The following is a 15,970-nucleotide window of genomic DNA, read 5'->3' on the forward strand; positions in this document are numbered from 1 at the left end:
TTACGCTCTGTTTTCCATAAGCATTTCATTCTTACTAATTTTGTTGATGATATGCCAACCAGAAAAGAAACCAGCTTACTCTCCTATAATTCTATTGGCTCTGAATACTCAGAGGAGTAAAACAGGAAAAACATAGACCCTTAACATCCACTTCTGTGATGCCTATGAGAAATCAATCAGCTGAAGATGGCTAGGTTGGAAATAATATACAGAATATTTTCCATCCAGCTGGGCTCAACACTGGCTTATATAAATGCATGAATTCAGCACTGTTGCTTTCATCCTCCTTCCCAGCTTCCCTTCTACCATTTGCTCACTCAGCATATCCTGCTGTAAATATGCTCTTGTGGGCAGGGACCATGTCTTCCTCTTTGTTTACCTACCACAGTGAGGCCCTAAACCTACCACAGTGAGGCCCTGAACCTAAATCGAGTCTTTGCAATTTTGCCCAATCTAAATAAGATGATGATTTATTAGATACACTGCTATGGCTCTGAGTACATACAGATAATAGATCTGTTGAGTATTAGGTTGCCAATTTTACAGTCACTTTTTGAGTATAATCAAACTATAAGTCAAAATTTAAAAACTCACAATGTTTTTTTCCAAGGTTGAATTCCAAAGATAAAATTCATGCAAAGTATATTATTTATGAAATAGTTTACTATATACTATCTATCATGGTACCGAGCAACTTGTATAATGGACCCTGAGAATACATTAGTTCTTTTAGGAAGGAAAATAAGTGCACAGTAGACAGGTAAGTGTGACATTGCACTCTATATATGATTTTATGAAAATATGCTGATGTGTGAATATAATGTAACTAAAGTGAGCTTCATGCAAAAGGTCTCTTGTAAGGTATCATTACAAAGCTTATAATCTACCGAATGTGGTCATCCTATTTGTATAAATGTATCACTCTTGTATCTGAAACTAGAAATATGAAATATAACTCTGAGGGCCTATTGTAATTATGCAAAGTGTGGGCCATAAATGGTGGTTTGGAATCTTGATGGCTCCCATTAACCAGGACAATTGACTGTAGATGGCTTTGTTTTACTTGTAAGTCTTCCTGTATATGTGTGTGCTGGCAAGTGGGTAATGAAGTCTTACCATGACATGTGATCATGTCACTTGAACTGGAATCCATCTTTAACCTCGTGCTTTTCCATTTAGAAGGGGTGGGTGGGAACCCAGAGACACAAAGGATTCCTGCCTTATGCAAAAGATATATAAGTGGGTGAAACAGAACAAAGGAGGCTGCAGTCATGAGAAATTCCCTAGCTACCACCTGAGCTGGAACAAGGGCTGTATCAGGGGAAAGGATTGTGCCCAGACTAGGAAGGCGTCCAGTCTGTGAAAGAAACTTATTGAAACATCTCTGAGGGTGAGATTTTATCTGTATTCAGTTTTATTACTGTACTAGGCTTAGACTTGCGGGTTTTATTTTATTTTACTTGGTAATTCACTTTGTTCTGTCCGTTACTACTTGGAACCACTTAAATCCTACTTTCTATATTTAATAAAATCACTTTTTACTTATTAATAAACCCAGAGTATGCATTAATACCTGGGGGAGGGGGAGCAAACAGCTGTGCACATCTAACAGTGTTATAGAGGGCGAACAATTTATGAGTTTACCCTGTATAAGCTTTATACAGGGTAAAACAGATTTATTTGGGGTTTGGACCCCATTGGGAGTTGGGCATCTGAGTGTTAAAGACAGGAACACTTCTTAAGTTGCTTTCAGTTAAGTCTGCAGCTTTGGGGCATGTGGTTCAGACCCTGGGTCTGTGTTGGAGCAGACTGGCGTGTCTGGCTCAACAAGACAGGGTGCTGGAGTCCCAAGCTGTCAGGGAAAGCAAGGGCAGAAGTAGTTTTGGCACATCAGTTGGCAGTTCCCAAGGGGGTTTCTGTGATCCAACCCGTCACAGTAAGTATTAAATTATCCTAAGCAGCAATGCTTTTATTAAGAAATGTACATTTTTGCAGATAAACTTTATACAGGGAGGAGTTAAACACAGGAAAGTTTAGGACATGACCTAAACCTTTTACAAGTAGTATTATAATAATAATCATACTTTTTTCATATATGAAACTTTATATTTTCAAAACACATCCTCACACCACCTCATCATGAGCGAAACTTGACCAGCCCCTTCAGCCCCAGGTGGCTATGATTTCAATTCTCAATAGACACCTTTCAGAGCAGATAGAGATGTCATCCTATCCTTTTCAAATGGATAGATAAGACAGAAACTAATGATTCCTAACATTCTGCAACCTTTTTTGGCTGCCACTGCACATTGAGCAGATGTTTTCAGAGAACTATCCACGTTGATTCCAAGATCTCTTTCTTGAATGGTAATAGCTAATTTAGACGCCATCCCATAGTTGGGATTATGTTTTTCTATGTGCATTGTTTTGCTCTTAAAAATCTCATCTGATATTTTGTTGCCCAGTCACGCAGTTTAGTGAGATCCCTTTGTAACTCTTTGCAGTCAGCTTTTGGATTTAACTATTATAAGTAAATTAGTATCCTCTGGTTTCAGAGTAGCAGCCATGTTATTCTGTATCCGCAAAAAGAACAGGAGTACTTGTGGCACCTTAGAGACTAACAAATTTATTAGAGCATAAGCTTTCGTGGACTACAGCCCACTTCTTCGGATGCATATCGAAGAAGTGGGCTGTATTCCACAAAAGCTTATGCTCTAATAAATTTGTTAGTCTCTAAGGTGCCACAAGTACTCCTGTTCTTTTTAGTATCCTCTGAAAACTTTGCCACCTCACAGTTCACTCCCTTTTCCAGCTCATTTATTAATATGTTGAATAGCCCTGGTCCCAGTACTGATCCTTGGGAGACCCTGCTATTTACCTCTCTCCACTGTGATAACTGACCATTTATTCCCTATATTTTAACCAGTTGCTGATCCATGAGAGACCCTTCCCCTATTATCCCATGACTGCTTACTTGCTTAAGAGCCTTTGGTAAGGGACCTTGTCAAAGGCTTTCTGAAAATCCAAGTATATCGACTGGATCACCCTTGTCCACATGGCTTGTTGACTCCCACAAAGAATTCTGGTGGATTAGTGAGGCATGATTTCCCTTTACAAAAGCCACATTTACTCTTCCCCAACATATTGTGTTAATCTATATGTCTGATAATTCTGTTCTTTACTATAGTTTCAACCAATTTTTCTGGTACTGAAGTTAAGTTTAACAGCCTGTAAATGGCAGGATCACCTTTGGAACCTTCTTTGAAAATCAGTGTTACATTAACTTCCCTCCAGACATTTGCTACAGAGGCTGATTTAAGAGAGAGGGTACATACTACAGTTCTGCAATTTCATATTTGAGTTCTTTCAGAACTCTTGGGTGTATACCATATGGTGATGGTGATTTATTATTGTTTAATTTATCAATTTGATCCAAAGCCTTCTCTATTGACACATCTATCTGGGACAATTCCTCAGATTTGTCAACTAAAAAGAATGGCTTCACATACTCTGCAGTCAAGACCACACATACTCTGCAGTCAAGACCGATGCAAAGAATTCATTTACATTCTCCTCAAGGACTGTGTTTTCCTGGAGTGCTCCTTTAGCACCTCAATTGTCCAGCACTACCACTGACTGTTTGGCAGACTACCTGCTTCTCATATACTTTAAAACATTTTCCTGTTAGTTTTTGTGTCCTTAGTTAGTTGCTTTTTAAATTCTTTCTTGGCCTATCTTTTTATATTTTTACACTTGACTTGCCTGAGTTTATGCTCCTTTCTATTTTCCTCACTAGGATTTGACTTCCAATTTTTAAAGGATGTCTTTTTGCCTCTAACTGCCTCTTTCACTCTGCTTTGTAGCCATGGTGGCATTTTTGTTTTGTTTTGTTTTTTTCTTGGAGTATTCATTTAGTTTCTATTATGGTGTTTTTAAATTGTCTCCATGAAGTTTCTAGGTATTATACCCTTGTGACTGTTCCTTTTAATTTCCATTTAATTAGAATCTTCATTTTTGTTTAGTTTAGTTTGAAGTTAAATGCTACTGTAGTAGGATTCTTTGGCATTTTTCCCTTTACCAGGATATTAAATTTAATTACATTATGGTCATTATTACCAAGTGGTTCAGTTATATTCACCTCCTAAAACAGATCCTGTGCTCCACTTAGGACTAGATCAAGAATTTCGTCTCTCCTTGTAGTTTCCAGGACAAGCTGCTGCAAGCAGTCATTTATGGTGTCTAGAAATTTTATCTCTGCATCTTTTCCTGAGATGACATATACCCTATCAAAATGAGGTGTGACAGTACTAGCTATATCACAAGCAATGTCCTTGTGTATGAAACTCAGACCATCACAGAAACATTGCTAAAACCCAGAGGGCCTGATTCTCTACTCTTACATTAATTTTATTAGCATAAACAACAAAGAGTCCTTGTGGTACCTTAGAGACTAACACATTTATTTGGGCATAAGCTTTCATGGGCTATAACCCACTCCATGCAAGGCACTTAATTTTATTAATTTACATTAGCTCTATTGAAGTCAATAGAGTTTCACTGCTATAAACTTGCCAAAAATGGCAGAGAACCAGACCCAGCAAGCTAATGGCTTCAGTTATTGTTCAGAAACATAGTTTGAACACTAACAAATGTACCAACATATTGTATGTTTTTTTCAGCACAACATTTCTATAATCTTGGATTCATTAAAAGGCCATACTGTGTAAAGTTAGTGTCTTTCCTCGTGAGTTCAAACTCAGGGACAGATACTGCGCCCCCTTACTCATGCGGACTACTCAGTAGTCCCACTGAAGTCAATGGGATTACTTGTGCTTAAAGGTTTTGCTAAATCAGTGCCTATTGGTCGAGTAAGGTGCTACTCAACATGAGTAAAGGTGGCAGAATCTGGCCCAAAATGGTTGCTGTGAAGGGGAGGAAAAGCCCTTTCTTTCTCAATAGCTTCTCTATTGTTCCTTGATTCATGTCTGCTTACCTACATTGCAAAACAAATATCCCCACTACTACTAAGCACCTCAGAAGTTGCCTATAATACCATCAGACCACACACCACCCGCTGGCAGATCCAAGCAGCTACCAGGATGACAAGTCCTTTGCCCTATTCAGTTCTCTGAGTGACTATCAGTCTATTTTACAGCAAGATCTGGCTCTTGCTTTTCAGAATTTTGCATCTTTTAAAGTATTATTTGCAGTGAGCAATTTATTAGAGCAATTTAGTCTTTTTACCTCTGAAATTATTCATGAACATATTTTATATTTAAGTTATTCAGTGTGTTTTTGCAAATATACTGTAGCTCATAGATTGCCTGACATTGTCCACCATTACCACTGATTTGAGAATTTGCTATTAATTTACTATTTCTTAGTCTCAGCTCTCTGACTGGATGATTTCTAATCCCAGAAGTGCTTTCAAGAAGTTGATGCAAACATTTCTGGTGTGAATGTCCATGCAAATACATATTTTCATGAGTATGCCTGAAAATTTCTTTCTATAATCTTGTTAACAAAAATCTGGCACATACAAATGTTTAGGGAAAGCAAATAAGAGAGGTCACAAATAGTAACAAATGTGTGAATTTATTCTAATGAATGTTCACAGATACTTTTTTGCAGCATTTACTCAACTATTGTCATGTCTGACTTACTTATGATTTGGGGAGTGGGGGAATGTGCACCCATGACATTTCTGGTACCTTTGTATGACTTTCTTATCCTGTATGAATCTGCCAATTCTATAACCCTATTCATGAAACATAATGAGGCGGCTATTCAGGTATGCACCATCCAAATTCTGCAGGTTCAGAACCAACCCATTACTGATTTGGGTGAATCAGTCTAATCATAAAAAGAGACAAGTGATTTACTTTGAACTGTTCTTCCTCCTGCCCCGCCCCAAATTCCTACCTATTATAAGCTGAAGGATCCTAAAAATGTCACTATCCAGTCTCTCTAATAAAAGTGTAAATACACTTTAGTTAAGGTGACCAGATAGTAAGTGTGAAAAATCAGGATTTTTTTCCAGGGGAGGAGGGAGGGAAGTCGCATATATAAAACAAAGTCCCTAATACCCTGACAGTCACAATAATATTTGAACATCAGGTCATTCTAACTTTAGTGCACCCATAACCATAGTTGCTGGGCACTATTTAACACTTAAGGGATCCATCAGTTCCCTCTGCAGGTGCCCCAGTTTTCCTTCTCTGCCGCAGCTGGAGTGGGACATGGAGGGGGCGTTTGTGATGTGTGTTGCCCTCTCTCCTCTCTGAGAAGGGGGAGGACTGCACTGCGCACGTCAGTCAAGGGGGCACTGTGCGGCAGTGCAGAGGTGTGTGCTGTAAGAAACTGCTCCTGGCTGGCAAGGGAGCACTGTGTGTGTGTGTGGGGTGCAGCCAGATTTCTCCCTGCTTTTTCCCAGTGAACAAACAGGGTGAGGGGAGTACTGTTCACGCCCCCCCATGGTCCTCTGTGCCCCCCTAGGGGGGCTGTGAGGGGGGAGTGAGGAGCAACACCAAGCATAGGTGCTGACTTCCCTGCATTTCCACGGGTGCTCGACCTCACCATGCCCTGGCCCTGCCCCCACTCCACCCCTGCCCCCTTCTTCCCTGCCCTCATTCCAACCCCTTCCCCAAAGTCCTGGCCCTGGCCCTGCCTCCTCCCCCAAGAACGCCAGGTTCCCGCTCCTCCCCCTCCCAGAGTGTGCAAACAGCTGTTTGGCGGCAGCCGGGCAGGAAACGCTTGGAGGTAGGCGAAGGAGCAGGAATGCGGCGCTGGGGGGGGGGAAGCTGGGCTGCCTGTGGGTGCAGAGTACCCACTAATTTTTCCCCGTGGGTGCTCCTGCCCCAGAGCACCCAGAGAGTCGGCACCTATGACACCAAGTGCTCCATGTATCCAGGTCACTTTCCCCACCTGGGCTGTGCTGTGTAAGGCAAGCATCAGGAGTTGCTGCTCTCCTGCCCTCCACTTACGCAGCCCAGGTGGGGAAAGTGACAAGGATGCTAGGAGACCTGGTGCTGCTCCTCGCTCCCCCCTCACAGCCCCCTTGGGGTGCACGGAGGAAAAGCAGCGGGGGGCGGGGAAGAAGAGCTGCAATGCCAGTTGCTCCATGCATCTAGGTCAGCTGCCCCACTTGAGCGCAGGTGCGGGGCATAGGAGTTGGGGCAAAGGGGCACAGTGTAGGAGTTGGGAGGAAAGGGGAGGCGGGGAGCCCAGGGCACCCACAGGGGGTAGGGGCAATAGGGGGCACCCAAGGGGTCCGGGGCACCATTTCCCCCAAGGGCAGCCCTGCGTGTCACACGTTTCCCCCCTACCCCTGTGAGGACGGGGGGGGGGGGTTGCTGCGGGCGTTTCACGTCTGTTGCTGCTTCTCATCCCACGAGCACCCCTGGGTCCGGCTGTCCCGGATCAGCCCGGCCAGCCCCTTGTGCGTCTCTTCCCTGGCCCCAGCCACTGTCCGCCCTCCACTGTGCGGCTGCGAGGAACCCACATGAGGCGCAGCGGCCCCGCCCACCTCTCTCCCCGGCTTTGGGAATGGCCATTGCGCATGCGCTGGCTCCGGGTCCGCACGCTCCTTTCCGCCGGCGCAGCCTCCGCTAGCCAGGCGGCTCCTTCCAACACCAGACGGGCGCGCTCTGGTGCTGTCGGGAGCGCGCGCGGCTGGAAGGCCGTTGTTGACTGCGGCCGCCCGTCAGCACCCCGCAGCGCTGCGGGTTCTCGTAGGAGCGCAACTGCCCGGAAGCTGCCCGCCCCTCCCCCCCGTCGGAGGCGCCCCGAGGGGCTGGAAGGAGCCGGCGCGGGAGCTGACTTATCCCCTAGGTAGGTTCAGCGGGGGCGGGGGGCCTGCCAGGCTGTGGGTCCCGTCCCCGTAGGGCGCCCCCTGTGTCACGGTGCAGCAGCCCCTGCGCCTGGCGCCCCTCTCGCTCCCGCTGCCCGTCCCCGCTTTGCAGTCAGAGTGCCCGGCTCTGTGCTGTGAAATGGCAAAGTCTCTTCGCCTCCCCCTGCTGCCCCCCCCCCCTTTATAAGGGGACGTTCAGGTGGTTCGGCGAGGCCAGGCCTGAAGTGGGGCTGAGCCGGGAGCCCAAATAAATCAGTGTCTCTGGGAAGAAGCGAGTACTTCTGATCCAGCAAAGCGGTGATAATTTCCCCCTTTGGATAAATTGCAGCCTCGCTTAGTTGTGCGGTGTTTGTCCGAGTTAGCCTGACAGCTCTTCGGGACGAGGGCCCCTTGTTTCTGCAGCAATGCAAGAATACGCGGCGCTTTAGAAAAGGGCGAGCAAACCATTGCACATAAGTGGCCCTGCCCCAAAGGGCCCATTGAATGGGAACATTGCAATACAGTAGAACCCCATTTACCCGTTACCTGGCTCCCCGGATTAACCAACCCACCCCTGGCGCACACCCAGGAATACAGTAAGGGAGATTGACGCTGTCAGGCGCGGGTGGCGGGGCTCAGGCTGGCAGCCCCGAAATCCCCCACCCATTCTTCTGTTTATCTGAATTTTTGTTTATCCGATGTGGCCCCAGTCCCAATTAGATCGGATAAATAGGGTTCCGCTGTGTAACGTTATACAGGAGAGTGGGGGCTGTGAGCTTCACAGCTGGAATGCTTCAAAGAACAACTGGGTTTTCAGAAGTTCTTTCAGGGCAATGAGTGTGCTTTGTTTAGGTTTGCAAATGGGTATGCACGTGTACATTACTTTATAAATATTAACTCTGTTTGCTCTGTATTCATGCAGTAAGTGTGTAATAAGGAAAAATAAAGATGGAATCTGGTGGTTGCAGTTATGATGTCAGTAACCTTGGTGCTGCCCAAATTTCATCAGCTTCTAAAATGCAGTATTTGGGAGGTATCAAAATATCATACATTTCCTTTCACATTAATAGCTTTATTTGGAGTAGTCCACTGAGGAGAAATGTTTATTATTCAAAAGATACTGTTAACGTCTGCTTTCATATTCTTTTGATGTTTCAAGTAGCTCCCCAGCAGCTACAGGAAAAATTGAAAAAATTAGATGTTAAAATGTGTGACATTGGAGCATGCAATAATAATGTAACTACATAGTGTAGGACAGTGGCTTTCCCTACATATTTTCAAATGACGATGCAGCAGACCCCTTTAGAGTTCTTAGACATAGTCTGTGGACCCCCAGGTGTCCATGGCCATAGGTTCAGAACCACTGGTCTAGGAAATTTGAGCTCCTGTAAGGAATGATATAAGGTGTCCCCCCTCCAAAAGAAAAATCCAAAAAACCACGTGCCCAATACAATAAGAAATGTGATATATCACAGTTTTAAAGATCATTGCAAATCCAGAAGGTATATTAGAAATCCTTTAATTTTGTATAGGTTACATAAATTCCCAATCTGTCAGAGACTTAGCCACATACTTTTCTTTGCAGGATTGGGGCCTCATATTGTGGACATGATTGTTTCATACGTGATTTTAAGTGTCCCTTTAATTATGATGCAAACAGATTTCTTTAACTATGTTTGTCATTATGACCGGAATGCAGCTGGTTTATGCAGGGACTACTCCATAGATTTGATTGAAGGATACTGGCCTTTGTTGTTCACATTAAGTGCAAGAATTCTAAAAATCCAATTAGCTTGTCTTCGTTTTTTCTATTCTTAAAGCTTGCACTTTTCTCAGTATTGATACTAATAATCAGACAGTTTCACTTTTATATTCTTAGTGGTGCAATGTTTGGAATGTGGTTTGAGCATTGGCCTGCTAAACCCAGGGTTGTGAGTTCAATCCTTGAGGGGGCCACTTAGGGATTTGGGGCAAAATCAGTATTTGGTCCTGCTAGTGAAGGCAGGGGGCTGGACTCGAAGACCTTTCAGGGTCACTTCCAGTTTTATGAGATAGGTATATCTCCATTTTTTTTTTAATTTTTTTTAACATTTCATTAGACTCCTCTTAATGATGAAAAATAATTTCTGTTGGTTGATGTGTATAGGCTTTATACAATCTTGTTTGTATGAAATGTAAATTGTGGGTTAAATTTAAGTTGACAGTGTCCATTTACATTGAAGAAGCATATTTAATGTCAAGTTAACAGAACACTAGATTTCAAATATATACATAATATTACATATACTATATTAGCCTAAAAATGTTTGTCACACTCTTGTTGATTTTACTTTCTTTATTTTAATGTATGGGGAAGAGTCCATAGGCAGACAGAAGATGAGGTTGCTGAACAGGAGCCTTGGCAATAACCTTGATTATTGGAGTTGGGGGAAGGGTGCCAGATTTTCTAACCCTTCATGTAGAATAGTGTGTATATATATTTGCACGTTGTCTTATTTAACTAGCCATGTGCACATGCAGATACCTGTTTTTTTTATATACACATTGGTCATTTGCTTGCCTAAACTATGTGTGCAAAAGTGTGCATGCAGTTTTGTGTCTAATTTGAAATCCAGTCAGTTTCCTCAACTGTTGGAGTTCAGGTGTTCTTGGATTTATGTTAAAGAGGATGACAGCTTCTATTTTTCTGAGTACATAATGCTGGCCATTTTGTGGAGTGTCAAAGTATTACTCAGAAGATGCTGCTATCACACACCCTTCAGCTGGATGAATGCAACAAGAGCAGTTGCCTATTAGGAAGTATGGGGAAATTATTGGCTTTATAATGAAAGGTATGTGGGATCTTACAATGATGATTAAATTTGATTCTGAGACCATGTACGATGGGAGAGTCCAATTCACATGCCAGTGATTTTAAAAGGATACTACTGATATCTCTTTATATTAGGGCTCTCAGTTAATCACATAATCACATCATATTATTATTTTTATTACAAATATTTGCACTGTAAAAATGATACAGTATTTTTCAATTCACCTAATACAAGTAATGTAGTGCAATATCTTTATTGCGAAAGTGCAACATACAAATGTAGATTTTTGTTGTTATATAACTGAACTCAAAAATAAAACAATGTAAAACTTTAGAGCCCACAAGTCCACTAAGTCCTACTTCTTGTTCGGCCAGTCGCTAAGAGAAACAAGTTTGTTTACATTTATGGAAGATATTGCTGCTGGCTTTTTACTTACAATGAAACCTGAAAGTGAGAACAGGCATTTGCATGGCACTTTTGGAGCCGGCATAGCAAGGTATTTACATGCCAGATATGCTGAACATTCATATGCACCTTCATGCTTCGGCCACCATTCCAGAAGAGATGCTTCCATGCTGATGATGCTAGTTTAAAAAAATGTGTTGATTAAATTTTGACTGAACGCCTTGGAGGAGAATAGTATGTCTCCTGCTCTGTTTTACCTGCATTCTGCCATGTATTTCATGTTATAGCAGTCTCGGATGATGACCCAACACATGTTGTTCGTTTTAAGAACACTTTCACTGCAGATTTGACAACGCAAAGAAGGTACCAATGTGAGATTTCTAAAGATAGCTACAGCTCTCAACCCAAGGTTTAAGAATCTGAAGTGCCTTCCAAAATCAGAGGGAGACAAGGTGTGAAGTATGCTTTCAGAAGTCTTAGAAGAGCAACACTCCAGTGCGGAAACTACAGCACCTGAACCATCAAAAAAAGAAAACCTTCTGCTGGTGGCATCTGACTCAAATGATGAAAGTGAACGTGCATCGGCCTGCACTGCTTTGGATCGTTATCAAGCAGAACCCATCATCAGCATGGACACGTCCTCTGGAATGGTGGTTGAAGATGAAGGGACATATGAATCTTTAGTGCATCTGGCACGTAAATATCTTGCAACGCCGGCTACAACAGTTCCATGCAAACGTCGGTTTTCACTTTCAGGTAACGTAAACAAGAACTGGCAGCATTATCTCCTGCAAATGTTAACAAACTTGTTTGTCTGAGCAATTGGCCGAACAAGAGGTAGGACTGAGTGGACTTGTAGGCTCTAAAGTTTTACATGGTTTTATTTTTGAATGCGGTTATTTTTTGTACATAATTCTACATTTGTAAGTTCAACTTTCATGATAAAGAGGTTACATTACAGTACTTGTATTGGGTGAATTGAAAAATACTATTTCTTTTGTATTTTTTACAGCACAAATATTTGTAATCCAAAATAAATTTAAAATAAGTACTGTACACTTTTCTGTGTTGTAACTGAAATCAGTATATTTGAAAATGTAGAAAACATCAAAATATTTAAATAAATGGTATTCTATTATTGTTTAACAGTGTAGTTAATCACAATTAATTTTTTTATTCGCTTGACAGCCCTAGTTTATATTTTTAAAAAATATTTGTGGATCACAGGTCCCAAAGAATTGTTTTGAAGATATGGGACAGCGTTGAAATAAATGTGGAGCATTAGTCGGAACTGCTGGTTTTATAGGAAAAACATACAAATCACAGAACAGTAAAATATTTAAGTGTATGAAACTTGTTTTCAATGTTTGTTTATAATTTTGAAAAGTGAGGATAAGACTAAATCTACTTTGTGTATGTCCTGTGTAACATTACATTAAGTAAAGTGTAATATATATGATGAGATTTTCACTCAAATATCTGCATATCAGTCAGTTTAATGAAAAGGCAGTCACATCTTGCTATTGTTCCATGCCTTGAACTCCTACTGAAGTCAGAGTTTTTAGGATCATGCACTATTGCCAAGTCCCCCAGAAAGAGACTATCCCAGCTCCCAATGAAGTGAAGACTCCCATTGATTTTAATGGAAGTTGGATTAGAGAATTTACAGTAAATCAAAAATTCTTACTGAAAATGTTCAGGTGGTCTTTTCCAGCATTACCTATTCATTTAGACAGGCATACTACTCTTCATAGAAATGTAAGACTGGAAGGGACCTAGTTAAGTTATCAAGTCAAGTCTCCTGCACTGATGCAGGATTACATATTATCTAGACCATCCCTGACAGGTGTTTGTCTAACCGATTCTTAAAAACCTCCAGTGATGGAGATTCCAGAGCCTCCCATGGTAATTTGTTACATTGCTTAACTACCCTTACAGTTAGGAAGTTTTTCCTTCTGTCTAACCTAAATCTCCCTTGCCACAACCTAAATCCATTTCTTCTTGGCCTGTTCTTGGTGGTTAAGGAGAACAGTTTATCACCCGCCTCTTTATAACAACCTTTTACATACCTGAAGACTGTTATCATGTCCCCACTTGGTCTTTTCTTCTCCAAGACTAAACAAACCCAATTTTTTCAATCTTTCCTCATAGGCCATATTTTAATTATTTCATCCAGTTTCCAAAATTCATCATGATTTTATGCAAGTCTACCTGCAAAGATCGTTCCCTGGGGACTACACTTTGATGTGGTGCCTATGACTTAAATTCCCTGTAAGCTGCACAGCAGCCTATTTAGCGCCACGCAGGCACTCAGGGAACCCACCCGGGGACCTGCTGCAGCCAGGGGAGAGGCGCCCCTCCCCCAACCCCAACCTAGCTCAGCCTCCAACCTGCCCTGGCTGGGACGGCCCCCTGGCCCCAACTGTGCCGCAGCCCGGACCCGCTGCGGCTGGGGCGCCTCTACCCCAGCCTGAACCCGGGCAACCCCGGCCTGGACCTGCTGGGGCTGGGGGAGGAGTGCTTATACTGCGGCCCGAGCCGAGGGGCGCTTCTCTCCACCAGTTGAGGTGCTGCTGCACGGAGAGAGAGCTGGGGGGAGTCTTTTCTCCCTGCCCGTAGCCCCGGAGCACCTTCCTGCACCCCAAGCCCCTCATCCCGGGCCCCACCCAAGAGCCCTCACCCCCAGCCAGAGTCCTCACACCGCTGCATCCCAACCCTCTGCCACAGCCTTGAGCCCCCTCGCACATGCCGAACCTCTTGGCCCCACCCCCACCACATGAATTTTGTTATATCCACTGATATGAAGGTGATGTGACACACTTCACCTCCATTTTCGTGCACATAACAAAATTCATTCTGCACATGAGTGGGGGAAAAACTAGCTCTCAGGGTCACAGGTAGTGTTCCTTCTATGCTAGCAGGATTTACTCTTCTGGCAGGGCTACCCAAGTTGGACCGGTCAGAGGATAGGGACCATACAAAAAGCAGTCCACTGGTCCTCCAATTTGGGGGTTGAGTGATACACCAATAATCTCTTCTTGTGTGTATATTAAAAAAAAAAAATGTAGGAACAGAACAAGGTGGCCATTGTGTTCAGGGACGGCAGAGCCATGCTTAAGCAACGTTTGATGCTATGGGAAGGGTTCAGATGTAGTTGCACATAGTATTCTCTGTGGTTCCTTCATCATGAGACATCCAGTTGAAGAGCAGTACCATGTGCTTATCACTTGAAAAAAGATACGGTATCTTTCGCAAAACAGTAAGTTTTCTCCTTTTATTACCATAGAGTGCTCATTTTTTCACTTGCTCCTTTCATACAATTCAATTATGAAGCAGTTGAAACTCCAGACTCTAAATGGCAGTATGTTTTTGCAGTTCCTTGTGCTGCTGTTGTGGATGTTGAATGATCAGGAGCTGCAATGAGAATCTGTTTAGCAGAGAAACATAAAATGTGGGCCATATGATCAGAGGGAGCAGGTCTACAAACAGCTTACAGCTAGCTTCCTTTAGAAAAAGTAGCTTCTGTAGAGTTGATTAAGACAAAATTTTGGGGTATTGTATGTCAGGCCTGTGAGTCTCTTACTGTGTCAAATTCAAGAAGAGAAGGTCTTCCAAGAATTTCTGGAAATTTTCTGGCTCATTCCAGAGTTAACCCCTCCTTAGCCTTGGGACCTGTGACTATGTAATGAGTAGTTTAGCATATTTGCTTCTTTGCTATTGTATTTCAGTAACAATTTTGATACAGGTGGTATAGATCTGTTAATTTGGCCGATCATTCCTGGCAAATGAAATTGAAATTATACAAGGTCATTATTTTGAACCTTTTGCTGAGCTCAAGTGTTTTGCTGAGCTAATCTAAGTCTCTCTAACTATCTTTTTTTGAAAATCCAATATTTTGACAACTACCTTTTTGAATATATAGTTACTAACTTCTCAGAACTGATTGCATTTATTGTGAACATTGATCCTTAATGTTCCCCATGTTCCATGTACTGTATTTACCATATGTAAATTATTGACTAGTAGGATTATGTGTAAAATAACCTCTGTGCTTCAAAGTTCAGATTCAGCAAAGCACCTAAGCATGGGCAGTTCCACGGAAGTCATTGGGACTACAGGTGTTCTTAAAGTTTTATGCATATACCTAAATTCTTTGCTGAATCTGGGCTTAGTTGCACCAACAAACTGCTAAGGACTGTTGTGCAAGCTACTTCAAGAGAAGAGTATTCCCAGGCCTTGAAAAAAATGTATCAATCACTTATTAACTGGGGGCGGGAGATGGGGTGCGGTGCTAAAGCTGCTAGCCAGTGGTAGGTATTAAGACTAGGATGGACATCACCAGGGAAATACATGGACAACAGCCTACTGAGAAGCTCAGACTCCAAACTGTTGTACTTAAAGTACTGCACAGGATCTTTTCAGGGGGAATAAGGCAGAACGCCACATNGAGGCACAATGTAAAGACATATGAAAATTATCAGAGATTGATCTACAAAACCATCTTTTATATTCTGTCATTCTCCATCTAGTATGTGCTGGATACATTTGAAACTCCATCCCACTTTGGGTGCTTGAAGTTATAAGAAACTTTTTGTCTCTTCTTCTTTGGAACCCACAGGCTGTTGCAAGTGAATTGGCCTCTGCTTTCCAGGGATAACACTTTCCCGTGCTGCTGCTCATAGTTTTCTTCAGCAGCAGCAGTGTGAAATTAATATGATCCCTGACATTTTCACAACTGTCCACGGGATTCTGAATAACTGCAGTGAAACTGCTCAGTCTTCTTAATTTCAATCTGTTGCTGCATGGCAAAACTAGAAGCAGCAGCAGACTCATTGAACTGTTAGTCTACAGATTCCAGGTTGACAGTGCTTCATAGGTTTACAATCAGTTTGCATTTGGAAAATTGTCTATGCAATCACAAGGA

At 42.6% G+C, this 15,970-nt stretch overlaps 1 protein-coding gene across 4 annotated transcripts in view; it reads left to right on the forward strand.

Moving 5' to 3' along the window:
* The first annotated feature begins 7,638 nt into the window (after nucleotides 1-7,638).
* The window catches only part of SHPRH (SNF2 histone linker PHD RING helicase), a 145,612-nt gene continuing 137,280 nt past the window's right edge, over nucleotides 7,639-15,970 (forward strand). For 2 of the 4 annotated variants that reach the window (XM_034765475.1, XM_034765473.1), the window contains exon 1: nucleotides 7,639-7,830. The gene's annotated coding sequence lies outside the window, so the exon portion shown is untranslated. The remainder of the gene's footprint in view (nucleotides 7,831-15,970) is intronic. The other 2 variants (XM_034765472.1, XM_034765471.1) reach the window with 1 other exon arrangement.

This window comes from Trachemys scripta, chromosome 3, assembly GCF_013100865.1.
Source record: "Trachemys scripta elegans isolate TJP31775 chromosome 3, CAS_Tse_1.0, whole genome shotgun sequence".
Taxonomy (NCBI): domain Eukaryota; kingdom Metazoa; phylum Chordata; order Testudines; family Emydidae; genus Trachemys; species Trachemys scripta.